We start from the raw sequence: 14696 nt of genomic DNA, 5'->3' as shown, positions 1-14696 counted from the left end.
GTGACTAAGCATTGTTTTAAATATAAACGCCTTATATTGCTCATAAATATACTTATTAGTTTATTTCTATTTCCTATGACAGAATACATGGAATATTTTTACTTATGTTATTTATATACGTTAGAAAATAGGTAAATAATTTATTTAAAATATATTACAAAGAGAGGAATGTCCGCTAAAAATGTCTATATACCCAATTATATTTTCCAAACACCTAACGCACTGTAATAATAATCCTCAATGTTTTGAGAATCAGAGGCGATATGACTCTTCTACTGCAGGCATTGATTGCAATTCCCTCATTCTTACATCATTCTCAATGACACAATATTATCAAGATGTGACTGTATTCATTGCTGGCTTAGTTGTTAAAATCATTAAGAAAAATATGGTGTAATAAATCTAAAGACTCAATTTATGGTACGTAGTCTACCAGCAGTAAACAAAATCTCTTTTATTTTTTTAACGAAAGAATAATGGGAATCTTGTCATACCATGATCTGAGATTATAGAAATATGCCGCTTAAGTGAAAGGGCGATTATACAGATGTTCATAGTTCAATGGCATATTACCACCCACTCTTACATATCTTGTGAAAACAGTGTGCTCTAGAAGTAGAACACTTGTACAATCTTTCTACACTTATAGGAACAGATTCCTCCCGAGAAACATATTTTAAACTTGTTAAACTGACCATAAAAGTACATAAAGATTTACTGACATAGCTCAGTGGGCTAAGGACTGTCGGTCCGGAGTCGCGTTCGTTCGCGGGTTCGATTCCCGCTGATTTCCTGGTTGTCTTTTTCTTATATCCCCAACCGTAAGGTGAATGTGAGGTAATCTATGGCTGATCCTTGGCCTCGTCTCGCTATCATCAATACCATCGGTGCTAAATAATCTAGTAGTTGATACAGCGTCATTAAATAACCGAATAAAAGAAAGTACTACATAAAGAGCAGATGTTAGCACACAGCTTAAGGTTACCAGTACAACACGACTTTACATAAAATTGTTGTAAGACAATATTTAACGGAGTCAATAATAATAATAATAATAATAATAATAATAATGATAATGAATCAATAGGCAAGATGTTCCGTACACTAGACCTGAGTTCTATTATATGACTGACTAATTCATGCATGTGACGTTTATTTCATACTACAGCTGTGATAATAAGCTATTGCACGGTAGGCCTACTTATATTTCTAAATAAAACATTAGGTAATGTTTCTATTTTACAAATGTAGGCCTATATTAGGTGATATGGAAGCGAATAAATAATAATAGTTCATTTCTCCTCCACATCAAAGCAAACGTGTTTACAATATAGGCCTAATGTAACGTCTTACACAGGCAGTGTTTTGTTAATAATAGTTAACATTAATAATTTTCTTTTCATCTGAACTATTACTACAATATGCATTTTGTATTTCTGTTCGCTCTATATGTTATCAAATAACTATACAACATCTTTTGTTACGGTATCAAATTGTTACAGTTTTCTCTCGTTTCATGTCAAACTAATGGTAACTAAGTTTGATTATGTCTTTAACGTGGTCGCTTTAAATATTAATAGGATTTTTTTTCATTTATCCATTCAGATTGACTTTTAAGAGACTCAAACATATATATTAAACATTCAGTATTGTATAGTACAGCCGTCTGCTAGCCGGTGCTTCTCCCAAAGCATGGCGGCGGACTCAAGCTTCAATTTGTCTCTACTCTAAACTTCTGCGCAGCCTCGGCTGTAGGGGCTCGATGCCAGCCATGGAGAGTATGTCTCCAACCATTGATAATATTGAATTTCCTCTTTAAGAGGATAGCATTTTCAGAAAAATTATAGGTCTTAGATAGTATTCAACAATCTTCCAGTAGGCCTAACTGTTTTTTTTCTCAGTCGAAATCACAGATGACATCCTTCGTATCTATCAATGTTTTTGTGGCTGTCAGCCATTGAAACCCAGCTTCGATGTCTGGTCCCATATCTTGACTTGTTGAACAGCTGGGTCTGGATCCCACATTATCCGAAGTAGAGGGATTGCCTCATGCGTAGCCTTAGTTGACACATTGGTATATTTTTCGTCTTCGTTGCTACCACTCCTATTTCCATCTGGCTTTTTCCTTTTCAAATTAACTGCACTTGAGTATATCGGGTTCCGCATACTATGAACTGTGACCCCATTTTCAATATATTGTAAGAGTTAAAACGAACAAATTTTAACGACCAGTACATTCCATGAGGATATATAAAAATATTATTCTTGACTAGTTTCATTAACCATGATAGCATGTTAACTTCGATTCTTAAATCTTATTATATTATATAAGGTAAAAAGGTACCGGTACGTACCAATGAATTTCCTAATGCTCATGTTCCTTCCATATTCTCAATGTCGATATGATGAAATGCAAGTAAAATATTACACAATTTTGTTAATCAAGAAAGCATTCAAAAGCATATAAGGTGAAGATCTAGTGTATTGTTTTTCCTGAAAGTGAGCAGGAAATAAAAAAAAATTGTATGTATTGCGCTGGGCAGCAGGCGTCTTCTATCTTGTTTACTATAAGCCTAGATCACATATACTAACAGATAGCTCTCTTATATACGCGTTGGGGTTTGCAGTCGAGGCCGGCTTGATGTAGTTCAGTAATCGTCAACAGATGGCACAATGACCAACACCATCACGAGACACGAACTCTGAACCGGTCTGGTCGGTCTAAATCGATTATTTCTTGCTTACGAGATAATCTCGTAAGCAACGGTATGTACCATAGACAAATAAATAGAAAGACCCCCAACTCAATGCATTACCTTCGACACGCTATTGACGCGACGTCGAGACACTTGGCGGCAAAACATCGGAACTACATCTCGTTACACATAGCGGCAGAATGCGGAACTACATCCCTTGTTACACGGCCCGATCGGTATTACAGGTATCCGTTATGCCAACTTTAGAGCACGATCGGTACTGCAGATACCTATTATACCAACACATACTGATATTTTTCATATCGCCAAAGGAGTGTGTAATGGTTTATCAGTTTAAATAACATGTTTAACCACAATATTTATATCACATTTTTGTTTTAACATGTGAATATAAATATAATGGTTGAACATGAAACTGAAAACCATTAACACACACCGTCATTTAACCCTTTTATTAAATTAATTTATCAAATTTGACTAATAAAAGTTTTTGCATCTTCTAGATCAAATATGTAATTGAGATACAGGATGCGAATAGGATAGGATACTTCTCTCCAAAACACCTTAAGCACTATTTTTAAATAATGTTATGCATCATGTATTGGAAGATAAAAAACAAAGATTGACTTTGGAATATTGATTTCGAAGTTATTATTGGTCAGTTATATAATTATAATTTGCTCTTAATTTTTTTATGTCAAACATTAGCTTGAAAATAGTCATAAGATGTTTTGCTGTGACATAGTACAACGCACGTTCATAAACATTTATAAAACACCACTTTATTTGTTTTACACCGTCAGAGCTGAACATCTATTTTTAAAAGTAACTGCCATTAGTTTAATATATGGATATTAAAAATCTAAGTAATCAATAATCACCACTGATAAAGAATACAAAGAAAACTATTTGTCTACAACAGACATAAAATTAACTTAGACTTTTAATAAAAACACCATTAAGAAATACAAGTAAAAAAATTATTTTTCATTCTCTGATGTATAGTTGATTCAAAACACTGAACATATTAGAAAAAGTGCAATACAATTTATTAGAGATAAGTCTATACTTCGCAACATTTCCTAATTTTGAGCTTTGATACTGAGTGTTTGATTTGATTGTGGCCCCATTGCTCAAAATATGTTGTTGTTGTATTCTAATGCCAGGGGTTTGACAAAGTCATTTGACCTCTTGCACTCCAATATTTTTCGAAGATATTATCATGGCCAGCCACTGAAGCACAGATTTTCAGGTGTTCCGAATCCATTTCTTGGTTTCAGTTGCACAGTGGGTAGTTAGGGGACTGATATATTCCAATTCTATGGAGGTGTTTGTTTGGCCAGACAGTCATGGCCTGTTGCCAATCTAAATGCAGCTACAGACGATTTTAGTGGTAAATCGGGAATTAACAGTGGATTATGATGCAGAGTGTTCCATTTTTTCCCTCGAGATTTGTGTTATCAAATTTTGTTTGTTGAAGTCTAAGTATGTAGATTTAATAAATATTTTCACAGAGTAATACGTAGATTTAGTAACAGGTCTGTAAGTAGCAGTGCTGCCCTTCTTTGCTAAAGCATCAGCATTCTCGTTTCCCAGGATTCCACAATGGGATGGTATCCACTGGAATACAATTCTTTTATTGAGTGATATTAATTGAGAGAGCATTTTAGTTATTTCTGCTGTTTGAGATGAAAGTATGTATTTAGAGACTATTGATAGAATAGCTGCCTTGGAGTCTGATAATATAACTGCATTATTAAATTTATTGATGTGGCATAGAAGATTCCTGAGACTTTTACTTATTACAATGATTTCTCCGTCAAAACTTGTTGTTCCACATCCAAGAGATCTATAAAGTGAGAAGAGACAAAATATTGTACCATATTTACTCTCTTCTTAGCTGATGTTATACGACAAACATTCCATTATAAAAAATTTACTTGCTTCTGTACCATTAAAGTAGTCCCGCCCAGAAATCCGATTGGGGGACTATTTTGCTGCATAGAATTGGAATATATCAGTCTCCTAACTGTCCATTGTGCTACTCAAACCAAGAAATGGATTCGGAACACCTCAAAATCTGTGCTTCAGTGGCTGACCATGACAATAATTTTGAAAAATACTGGAGTGCAAGAGGTCAAATGACTTTATTGTCAAATGGCTGGCATTAGAAAAAATCAACATATTTACTCTGGTCATGATAATATCTTTGAAAAATATTGGAGTGCAAGAGGTCAAATGACTTTATTGTCAAACGCCTGACATTAGAAAACAACAACATATTTACTCTCTAAAAATTCTAAATAATGCACCCAAATCTCACCAGTTGCATAAGCTGCAGATTTGTATCGCTGCCACTGGACTCCCTCCTATGCCCTATAGATAACACAACTGAAATGCTCATTGTACTAGTAATTATTATTTGTATTTATATTACTATGTAATGTTAACTTAGGGTCTTAAAGATCGTTAGATTTTATCATTGCCCTATATATTACAAAAATTATATTGCTCATAATGTAGAAGTCAAGTACTCTACTTTTTTTTTTTTCAGATGAATGAATGAATTCCCCTTATTTTCCTTCAATTAACTGAAGAAATCAACACATTAAACGAAATGAGATAACAATGATAATAATAATAATAATAATAATAATAATAATAATAATAATAATAATAATTCATTCTAGTACCGAGGTCATGGAAAGCATGGGGCTCTACCTCCATGCCCCCCAAATGCCTTCTTGGCATGTTACGAGGATACCTTTACCTTTTAGCTTTAATAATAATAATAATAATAATAATAATAATAATAATGAATGAATGAAGTCCATTACCATACACTTGTCAACAAAATTAAACACAATTTTGTTAAAAGATAAAGACAATGAATGAAGCAATTATGTTAGGTGGTGAAAAAGGTTAATGTAAGTAGGCTGGTGATGAAGTGGGTCGTAGTTCTTGAGTGGGATACCAAGCATCCCTTGATGGAATGGCCCCTCTTAGTAAGTTATATCTGAAGTCACCGTTATACTGATTACTGCGAAAATGGCTTGCACATATATAGGCCCTTCTGTAAGGATGAGGATTTTCTGCCACAGCTGCCCACATGTGGTACCTGTTACAATCAAAATTCTATTATTATCTTTAAAAAAATACACAAACCAGGGTTGGTATTAATTTAAATTAATGATTTAATCATGATGTAAATAAAATAATTTTCATTTTATTTACATCAAATAATTGTTACTACTTAAATCACAGATTAAAATTATAGGCACCTAACATGATTAAGATGAGAAATTAACTTCCTGAAAAAAAAATAAACGTTTTTACATATGACTGTTCTGCTGCTTCTTAAAACTATTAGCAATATATATATGAGTAGCAAACTTGCATCTCTGCAATGAACAAAATATTTTCTATGGTGAAATATATTTTTCTTCCTATGAATTCATATAAAATTTCACCACAGAAAAATCTTTGTTTATTACAGACATATAATTCTAGCATTTTCTGAAGAAATGGACAGGTTTTGAAAGTTTGCTTCTCATATGTCTTTTCCCAACTCCTAATTAAGGAGCAACAGAACACATGGTACAGGTAGTCAAGTAGAGCCTACTTTCGGAATCACCACCTAATTAAAGCACAGTATGATGCTCAGGATTGAAAAGAATAGTTGTAGCTCATAACAATATTCAAAGTAAAAGTTGCACAATGCCAAATGGTCTACGTATTTATTCTGAAAACACACAATGCTAAGCTCTTCTGATAAATTTATTTGTAAATATTAATCTCCCTAAATAGTTGAATTCTTTTCTAATGAATAACAAACTGAGCATAATATCTTGCCTAAGTCTAAGCTAATTATTATTATCATTAAGTGCAGGCTATTAGTGCTGTAACTCTTCATGTATTAATAATGAGGCCTATGTGTAAACATAGTAAATTATTTTTGAAGAGATGTTGTTAATTACTTAAAATAACACATTAACAAAATACACAATTATGTAGGAACTAATGCACAAATTAAGTTTAAATGAATTACAAAAGAAGGCAAAAACTCATTTTAATAAACAAATATGAATTTGACAAATAATTCTCACTTAAATTTAAAAATCACTATAGTTTACCAACCCTTACTATTTGCTGATGATATATAAGGATATCTTTGCATTGAGCTTATGCCAATGCCATTGCTTACCTTTTAAGCTGTGCTGCATTACTTGGCGCAGGAAACAGGAATAACCAGGTCTTCTCATTACTATCCGATTTCTGACAGTACACTGCAGCACATTCACAGTGTAAAACTCCGCCATTTGTCTTTCTATTAACTGAAACAAACCAGCAGTAGCCTAGTATCATATAGTGCATTAATAACACTACATTTCATAGAACAATTGAAGGATTGCAGTATAATCAACGTTTGTGAAATATTCCTGGAAGAATTCTATCCACGATCTATAAAAATAATAAATATCTCCGGCAATTTAACTCTTTTCATTTTATCAAAATTATTCCAGTAAAGGTACTACTGTTAACTGTAAAGTCAAATTTCTAAAAACATAGCTTTTCGGGAACAACACTTCTTTACTATTGCGTTACCAAGCTAAGGTACCCCGCCATCCTTTGGTAACGCAACTGTAAAGAATTACACCGAGAACAACATATTTAGTCATATCAGATTCTGTCCCACGAATTTTAAGATGTCTGACCAACTTAACTTAGCTATATACAAAAATAAGATGTTCGTTCATACCCAAAGTGTATATTAACTCTTAGTTTACCTTTAAAGCTCTTGGCGTAATTGTAGTTAGGCCTAATACACAGAAATCAGTTCATCATGTGGTAGTGGTAGAAGGAAGGTAATCGCGTTCTGAAGTTTATCCCTGAAAACAATTACAGATCTCAGTTTAATAAACGTTTAAGATATGATGGAAGAATTCAGTTTAAATTAGAAAACATGACGGTGCAGTTAAACTGCATCTACACGGTTCAGTTTTTCATGCTCGTACGCACGCAGTCTGGGAAGAATATTGAAAGAATCAAGTTTAAAGCGCATGTTGAATTAAGATACATTAAGATTTTCTATCTACAAGGTACGCCATATTAATACCAAAATACCATGTGATGGAGTGTAAAAACCGATTATAGTTTCACTGACCAAGTTCTGCAGCAGCGAAAGCTAAAATAATATATTATCTGTGTGCACTTCCGTTATTATTAAATACCAATCTTGCAGGCATTGCTTGAATGTGTGAAGTTGAAAGAAAAGTTGAACCGTGTAGATGTAATCTCAAACATATTTCTTTCTTACCTTTAACGTTGCGAATTATTTCTTGTTGCAGAAAAGCACCAGTAACTTCTCAATTAACTCGATCTGTTCAAATTTCTTCCTTAAGCAGCCATGTTCGTCCATTCCATAATTTATACAAGATTTAAACAGAATAGGAATGCCAACATCCAACAATTGATCAACTGAACAAATGAGGTTAATAGGTCATACACAGTAGACTAATATGGCTACTTTGTCCTCGAATGAAAATGCAAAATAACTATATAGTAATAGTAATAATAATCCGAATATTATAAAACTACACATTCTGTAAATAATGGATATTAATAATATCTATTTAAAACTGTCATATTGGCAAAACTTATAACCAAAGAACTTTCGAAACCAAAGAGTTTTGTACTGCTAATTTTACAAACTCTGTGATCGAAATACAGCCAGCGCTGTCCTGACCACATGCGGCAAACTATGGAACATCTATGAGCATCCAACATCTATCATTTGAGTTAAACCCCCCTGGTATGTACTGTCGACAACTGATTACCATGGATAAATATTATTGGCCTATATGACCTTGGAAAGTTCGGAACGAGGGAGCTATTTATAGTTGTCACGTGGGCGAAGCGGAGAGATAAGATAAAGTACGGCTTTGTATTGATCTAGGCTATAAGTTATATTTATCTTGGAAGCGTCGTGAACACAAAAAGCTATTTTCATTGGGATACTATTGTCACGTTTCATATTTGTTCGTATCCACTTTTCATCGGTTCCTTATTTTTGAACATGAACCTGCAACAAAGGAAACAGTCTTTTGTAGGGTATGCTGGGCTTTGTTACAAATTTACGCATGGAACAAAATGCTGCGCAAAACTATGTAGGCCTACCTAACTTCATAAAATTTAGCTGAAATATGATACATCCTTTTGTCTTTTTCCTTCTGCTAGTGCAGTTATATACAGCGCACACAAGAGGCATACTTTTTTTTTTTCTGGCTATCATTTCTATATGAAACACATGGAAAGCCAAGTAGATACAACCGAAGACACTTATTTAAGGCGTATTTCGTCTTGGCACCACCCAGAGCGCTGTATCAGCCTAGCTCGCCCAACAGTTTACTACTCTTCTTTGTACTCGTTCTAACTCGTTGGTAACCCCTGATCACGCACACACGCACACATTACCACGTCCGTGATATGTTTTACGCAATCAGGGCTGTAACCCTAGATCATAATATATTTTAGCTAGACTGTAACGTAGGGAAATAATTTTCTAAGTTATAGGGTATTTAATGTTGTTTATATTGGTTGCAGTGCAACGTTGCTTAAAATAATAATTTATGTACTAAAATATATATTTTTATTATGAGATCAACTAAAAAACTTTCTTAAGTAATTAATAGATGAATGCAATGCAACTCCCGCTGGAATGCAATATAATCGAAACCGATTATTTTAAACAAATTTTTTCGAACTTAGTTTGGGGTTCGAGGTTATCCGAGCGGCTTGATTTAAATTTTATGATTTGTCTGTTGAGGGCGTGAACATCATGAGATCTGATAAAAGAAGCGAATCATTTACATTTCATTCTATTAATCTGGGTTTATCAATAGAAAATGAATCTGAATCTACGCGAATAACACGACAACGACTTCAAGATCGGTTTGACAACGAATGTCCGTGTTCATTAAAATCAGTGAAGCCCAATACCAAGACAACAGAGAGAAGATGGACAAACTTGAATCTCTCGTCAGTGTCTTTACCACCTATTCATCCTCGTCGAGTTTTACGGTCAGGAGCCGATAAATTATCGCAAACATTGAACAATGTTCGTACAACGTTTGGCACACTTTCACAGGTAAGAAATAGGCCTAACTATGTCTACTATAACCTTTCTGTTTGAAAATTTATCGGGTTATGATATTGTAGCGAACAAAAGGGACAAAATAAATGTTCGAGACTTAAATCGAAAAATATACACTCCACTAGCTGTAATACACCCAGTTTACTTCTAATAAGCGTAACTGTATTTGGCAATTCAAGTACAAATGAGAAAGTTCAGATTAGACTGCTTAGTTTCAATAAATTAGGATATTTATTTGTGCGTAAATTTTACCAGTGTTTCCAGAGTTTTACTTTATTAACCCATGTTCATTTTGTTGATTCTTGGGAATTATTGGCGTTACAGTAGCATAGGTCTATAAGTTTGCATGAAGTTCAATAGCTACCTAGTGCCGGTAAATTAGATAATCATTTTCCAGTATTCTTAATCCGTTTATTACAGTGGCTGTTAATAGACTTCCCTGACATCAATAAGATACTCGTAAACTTTGGATAAATTTCAGAACACGGATAGGTACCTATCTTCCTTTCCCTCTTACTCCAAAATTCCAACCTTGAGCATACAAAATAAATGATTGGCAATGAAATGTGCCTTTTCGTAAGCTTGATGATGTGCATTCGACAAACGCATACAAATTTGCTCTTTTTAGTATTTTAAGATAATTGTTGTCACTGAGGTATCCATATAGGCTACCTACTGAAAATTTCCTCTTCACTTGCGTGATTCAGGTTCCATTGTGACTGACCCATTTTCAAGTTGCACGCTATGCATGATGTGTATCTGTGGAGAGTTATGTCATGTAGGGTGAGTGTATGTGTAAGTGTTCTAGAACTAGTGTACCCGTTAGGGAATGGGTGAGGATGATAATGAAGATGTGAAAGGGAGAAGGGAAAAACCCCTGTGCTGGCATGTAGCCTACTCCTGTTAAATACCACCAAGGGAGCTGCCAGGCTTAACGTTCCCGTCCGATGGACGAGACAGACGAATGACTATCAACAGTAACATATAATTATGTCTTCTCTTCATATGCACTGCGGAGAGATTTGGGATTTAACCCAGGCCTATTGATGCACAATCTAGTGATTAGAAGTTGTACACTGCTACCTCTTCTTGTCCCGAGGTAGAAATTTTACATGGAAATTTCTGACCCCACCAGAATCGAACCCGGGCTGGTTAATCTGGAGGCAGATGCTACTACAGAGCTAACTTGGCTTACTTGAGGCTGAGGATCTTAAATTATTGAAATCATTTCACATAATTTATTCCTCGGCTTCGTGCCACTTACATATCCCCTTGAATAGACTATTAAGTTTGGTTACACCACTGTACACCATTTCGCAACCACCAGGGCTGTAATAGCAATACACTGAGGTTTGTGTCAAGGCTAGAGAAGGTTTAATGAAGGTTCAGCTAAGTGACAGGCAGTGGTCTGTGACAGATAGCCCCAAGGTTATCCCATGATTTGGTACATGCTACAAGGTGGTGTACCCTAGCTTAACTTTCACCCCCTATCCTTCCAAAAGCTTTTTTTTCTCCTCCGTAGGTCTGTCTTGCTTTGCAAGAACAAGCCAGAAGGATTCAGTTTTTTCGGTCAATGTTACTTATGTCCCGCCCATTATAATAATAATGATTTTATTTGTATAGACATAGGCCAATTTTACACATATTTAGTATAACTTGTTGCTTCTTTGACAGGTTAGGTTTGGTTAGTTTAGGTTTTTGTTATAGCCTACCTTGCATATACGATTACAGCGCAACATTGGCAGTGATAAAAGTGAAATATTCGTTCAGTGGGCGTTGGATACTCTACATTCACCGTTTTTTCTTCTAGTTTTGTAATACAGTAAGACAAAAATGAAAAATTAGATCTGTTAATAGGCTACACAGCATCTCTAGACCTATTTTCCGTACCCACTTCTTTTTCATAGGCTATTTTGGCTGTACTCATTTGCATGATATAAGTTAAATGGAGGTTATCTTTGTGAACGTTTTCACATAGCCTGTGTTTTTATTAGAAGCTACACATTCATTCATTCATTTAGTGTTCTGCTCTTTCACTGCAAACCCAGCTTTCTCCAGACTTTCCTATGTTCTGCCTTCCTCTTTGTTTCCTCATATGAAGCTACACAATGGAATGGAAATGAATTGAATTGGAATGGAATTTACGTGAGGAGGGCACTTTGGCCTAGCATTGTGACCTGTTACGATCTATTGCACCAACCCTCTAGCTAGGCGCATTCCCAAATCCACACTCGCTGACTACACTACACAATCTAACTACACTGTCTTTCATCACTTCAGCTGAAAGCGAGGCCCTATTTCCAATAATCAGCAAAAATAGTGATTTAATCTTGGTGTCCCAGCATATCATCATTGATTATGGTGGGAGCCTAGAGAAAGTTAACAAGGATTTTTATAAATAACTCACATGTAGCCTACGTATTCCAACAAACATATTTTGGAACAACTGCACAATACCTGAGTGGTCAGATTTTCACATATATGCCAGTTACGCAATAATTCAAGCATCTTACTTGATTGTGGAAATAAAAAGATGAGGAATAAACTCTCCTCTTTTCTCTACCCCATTCTTCTCTTTTTTTTTGTTTCGGTTTCTTCTCATTTCATATTATTTTCTAGTACCTTTACTGTGTTTTTATATCAACACACATTATTTATATTTACCATATCATGCATTTCACGAGTAACTGACGTGACATTTGATAGATTATAAGTCTAAATTAATAGTGTCTTATTTATTTTAATCCTTTATTTCTATTTGATGATCACTTTTTAAGCATGAGAAAAATAAAACATGATGGCAGTTGTAAACATTTACTTTCATTTTTATCTGTAATTTACAAATGATGTGACGGATGTGACAGTGGATGAACCTCAGGTATGAGCAGTACAAGTATAGGTAATTATTTCTGGGAATTTTGGATACTTATCAAAATATAATTTATACATAGAGTTCAAGCACTGAAGATTACACTCATTTAGTTTCATGCTGAATTATTTATAAATGTAAATTTTAAAAATGTTAAGAACTGTGTGACGGATGTGACATAATGTGATGGATGTGACACGTCCAAAGAGTAGGCCTTATTAAGATTATAATTGAATTTAACACATTTGAGAAAAATGACACTAAGTAAAAACAGTATTCTAACATAATATTCAAACTTCACTGAATTAAAAATATTGTTAAAGTAGTCAATATACAGAAAAATTAGTAATACATAAAAAAGTAATTAAAAATACGAAGTCTTGTTTAAATGTAATTAAACTTGAAAACTCTCCCGCTCTTCACTACAACAGGATGAGAAATAATTTTGAGCACTTCAGATTTGTTGTAGCATAGCTGTCCCCAGACTGAGACCATTTGGACACCAGTATCAACCATCACTGAAACTTTAAATTCATTTTGAGAAATGACCCTTACCACTTCAAGACACAACAACCCACTGTCCTAGTCTAACATTTATCAACAGTTCTGCACAACTTTCCATCTAACTATACCCTGGTTCATTTGATATGGCACTTCCCAAATCATGAGATTTATTCGAAGAATGAACATCTTGGTAACTTAAACGTTTTGGCATGATGTTTTTTTTTATAGGCTATCATACACAATCATTTCTGATACACCTGTTTTTCCTTTCAACAAATTATGTGTGTTGTATGAACCTAAAAAGTAGCTAGATTGTAGGCCTATCTGTGGTACATCTGACATGGTGGACCACTGCTCAGAGAATATTTGTTGATTTTCCAATATTGATTCTTTATTGATAAAAATAACTGAGATTCGTTTAATTTCTTTCTTTTCACAGTCAAATTAGGATGATACTGACACAAACATACATTGTGAAACATGCAGCACATATTTTGGACGAAGTTGATTAAAATAAGATTTTTATTAGTTATGTTTTCCTGTTACATGATTCTTTATGGACTTAATGACTTAAAACATCTTGTTTGCCTGCTGACTGACCACTGATATTTCTGAGATAAGTCGGCCTTGGTAGCGTACTTGGAATAGCGCTGGCTTTACATGCTTGAGGTTGTGGATTCAATCCCGGCCCAGGTTGATGGCATTTAAGTGTGTTTAAATGCGACAGGTTCATGTCAGTAGATTTACTGGCATGTAAAATAACTCCTGTGGGACAAAATTCCAGCATACCAGTGATGCTGATATAACCTCTGCAGTTGCGAGCATCGTTAAATAAACCATCATTTAAATTTATTTTTCTCAGATAAAAGTCATAGGTTGCTTGTTTTATTTTTTCAGTGATCCTGGGCTTGCTGTATGTAGTGTCACGTCCATCACAAATAAACATGTCACATCTGTCACAGTTTTTCAGAATATAAACAATATCAATTAAAATACGAAATCACCATTAGATGGTCTCTGTCAGTGATACAATGAATCTGAAGTATTATTTTACTATCTTCAAAATAATGCACATAAACAAAACTAATGCATGATTTTTGGTGACTGACATGACAGCTGAGACAGCCAAACAAGAATCTAATTTAAAGTATCTAAGAAATGTGTAGCCTACGTGTTTTCAAATTTTTTAGAGATCTTATGAAGACACTGTCCTTCAATAATTGAAGCGTCGGCTGGAACAACGTTATAAGTTACATTTGGTAAAATTTACACTTATGAGGGTAGCAAATTTTGAGTGGACAAATTTCACGTACTGCATTGATGGACAGTTGCAAGCTAAGGAGTATAGCAAAGTAACATGACATGCAACATTATTACACGGAAACATGCCGAATGAAAATTTTGTAACTTACAATGTTGTTCCAGCCGACGCTTCAATTAAGGTCTCCAGTCA

At 34.4% G+C, this 14696-nt stretch overlaps 2 long non-coding RNA genes across 2 annotated transcripts in view; one reads left to right on the top strand and one right to left on the bottom strand.

The window, feature by feature from the left end:
- Positions 1 to 3479: 3479 nt before the first annotated feature.
- On the bottom strand, positions 3480 to 8239 carry LOC138711837 (uncharacterized). Its single transcript, XR_011335491.1, has 4 exons — positions 8035 to 8239; positions 7505 to 7606; positions 6922 to 7051; positions 3480 to 5835 (listed from the first exon to the last, which is right to left on the bottom strand). It is a non-coding gene; the product is annotated as an uncharacterized lncRNA (long non-coding RNA).
- A 1272-nt stretch (positions 8240 to 9511) lies between these two features.
- LOC138711836 (uncharacterized) overlaps positions 9512 to 14696 on the top strand; it is a 59274-nt gene continuing 54089 nt past the window's right edge. Inside the window, exon 1 of the long non-coding RNA XR_011335490.1 lies at positions 9512 to 9864. This is a non-coding gene — a long non-coding RNA (uncharacterized lncRNA). The remainder of the gene's footprint in view (positions 9865 to 14696) is intronic.

The sequence above is a fragment of the Periplaneta americana genome, chromosome 13 (assembly GCF_040183065.1).
Source record: "Periplaneta americana isolate PAMFEO1 chromosome 13, P.americana_PAMFEO1_priV1, whole genome shotgun sequence".
In the NCBI taxonomy this organism is placed as follows: domain Eukaryota; kingdom Metazoa; phylum Arthropoda; class Insecta; order Blattodea; family Blattidae; genus Periplaneta; species Periplaneta americana.
Note: the sequence above shows the minus strand (reverse complement) of the source record. Positions and strands in the feature narration are given on the sequence as shown.